This window comes from Solanum stenotomum, chromosome 7 (genome assembly GCF_019186545.1).
Source record: "Solanum stenotomum isolate F172 chromosome 7, ASM1918654v1, whole genome shotgun sequence".
Classification (NCBI taxonomy): domain Eukaryota; kingdom Viridiplantae; phylum Streptophyta; class Magnoliopsida; order Solanales; family Solanaceae; genus Solanum; species Solanum stenotomum.
Window position 1 is genome coordinate 8,544,019 of NC_064288.1, and position 2,402 is coordinate 8,546,420.

At 35.3% G+C, this 2,402-nt stretch overlaps 1 pseudogene; it reads right to left on the reverse strand.

Moving 5' to 3' along the window:
* Nucleotides 1–363: 363 nt before the first annotated feature.
* Nucleotides 364–1,359, reverse strand: LOC125870166 (proline-rich extensin-like protein EPR1; annotated as a pseudogene).
* Nucleotides 1,360–2,402: the final 1,043 nt, after the last annotated feature.

Below are 2,402 nucleotides of genomic sequence, written 5' to 3' on the forward strand. Positions count from 1 at the left end.
AAAATAAAAGCTGAAAAAGAAAGTGACTCATTTATTTGATGGCAAATTTCAATCCTGTACAATATATAAATAGATAATATGTGGATTATAATATTATCCATCATTCAACCCATTTTTTCATTCGCATGAAATAACAACGAGTCGAATATTTTATCCATTCACATCTAATATATTTTTGATTCACCCTTTCATTAGCCAACACTAGTCATGGCACCTGAAAAATACCATAGTTACTCACAAAGAAGTTTTCAATATTGTTTTAGAAAATATTGGAATTTTTGAGATTGACAAGTATGGATCTCAGGCTTTGAGAAAAAAAGGTCTAGGTATTTGAGATAGAAAGGGTTTGGGGCATTGAGAAGCTTAGGGTCTGGAGGTTTGAAAAGCTAGGGTTTGGGGCTTTGAAAAGATAGAGGTCTAGGGCTTTGAGAAACTAGGGGTCTCGGGCTTTGAGAAAGAAGGGGTCTCGGGATTTGAAAAACTAGGGGTCTCAAACTTTGAGAAACTAGGGGTCTCGGGCTTTGAGAAAGAAGTGGTCTCGGGCTTTGAGAAACTAGGAGTCTAGGGCTTTGAGGAAGAAGGTGTCTTTGGCTTTGAGAAAGAAGGGGTCTCGGGGTTTGAGAAACTAGGGATTTGGGGCTTTAAGAAAGAAGGGGTTTCGGGTTTTGAAAAACTAGGGGTCTCGGGCTTTAAGAAACTAGGGGTTTTGGGCTTTGAGAAACTAGGGGTATCGGGATTCGAGTAAGTAGGTGTTTTGGATTTTGAGAAGCTAGGGGTTTGGTGCTTTGAGAAAGAAGGGATCTGGGGCTTTGAGATACTAGGGGTTGCAGGCTTTGAGAAAGAAGGGGTCTGAGGTTTTGAGAAAGAAGGGGTCTTGGGCTTTGAAAAACTAGGCATTACGGGCTTTGAGAAAGAAGGGGTTTCGGGCTTTGAGAAACTAGGTGTTTCAGGCTTTTTGAAACTAGGGGTCTCAGGCCTTGAGAAACTAGAGGTATCGGGCTTTGAGAAACTAGGGGTTTTGGGCTTTGAGAAACTAGGGGTCTCGGGTTTTGAGAAAACATGAGTATTGGTTTTTGAGAAACTAGGGGTCTAGGGCTTTGAGAAAGAAGGGGCTTGGGGATTTGAGAAACTAGGGGTTTCAGGCTTTGAAAAACTAGGGGTCGCAGACTTTGAGAAACTAGGGGTCGCAGGCTTTGAGAAACTAGGGGTTGCAGGCTTTGAGAAACTAGGTGTATCTAGCTTTGAGAAACTAGGGGTTTGTAGAATGTGACGTGCAGTTGTAGTAGTTATCATGTGGTCATGCATAAAGTAGATAAATGCAAGCAATAAGATTGAGGAGAAGTTGTAATGGAGAGCCATTTTTCTGCAGATGCAAGAAGCTTAGATAAATTATGTGTATAGAGCAAATGAAATTTTTATATTCTAATTGTTTTCCATTTGGCTATATATAGGTTTTTAGATGCATCCATAAAGGAGGATTTCACTCATTGATATGTTAGTTGATCTATTTGCATGCCAATATTATTGTATCTAGAATTAGTCTTACCATATTAAAATTGTAGTATCTTGAATATCCCTAGAATAAAGGAATCCTCAAATCTACTAACTCATCTTAGATTATGAAGGAAACAAATATTTGTTAATATATATAGTATTTATTAATCACCTTTAAATTGATAATCACAAAGTAATTTATGTCTTTTCTATTTGAATCAAATTAAATAAGAAGTGGGTATTAGAGAGACACCTCATGCCTTAATCAAATATAGTTGAACTTGACAGTAATGTTGGTTCCTGCTTGTAAGAACTAAAATCGTTAAATTTTTAACTAAATATTTTTAAAATAAAAATATAACTCACTAACTCATATTTGGTAAGGCATGTTTAACTGAATATCGTGTTTTAATTTTTACCTTGATTTAAATAGTACTTTTTTATTTCTAAAAATATTAAAGTAATTATTGATAAGTTAATTTGTTTTGGAGAAACTATTAAATCTGAATACTTAGAAATTGTAATCAATGCTCTACAAAATAATATTATTATTAGTAAATTGTGCTTACAACTTCTCGTTCTCCATGAGGTAGTGGTAGGGTCTACATACACTCTACCCTCCTCAAATCTTGTTAGTGGTATTTCACTAGATATGTATTGGGATTTCAAAATTCTTTCATGTTTCATCTCGTATTTTAGTTGAATTCATTTTAACATTTTCCTTATTCTATTGTTTTTCGTGTTTCCATTCTCTTTCGTCTTTTCGAAAGAAATCAATCGAACCTATTAAAGGTTACCTAAATAGCATGTCAAACATAAATTAGATCACTACTAATTCAAAGATGGAGTTTTCTTTTATTTTTTAAACGATTAACCAACCCAAAGGCTTGTTTGTGTATCTCATCGGG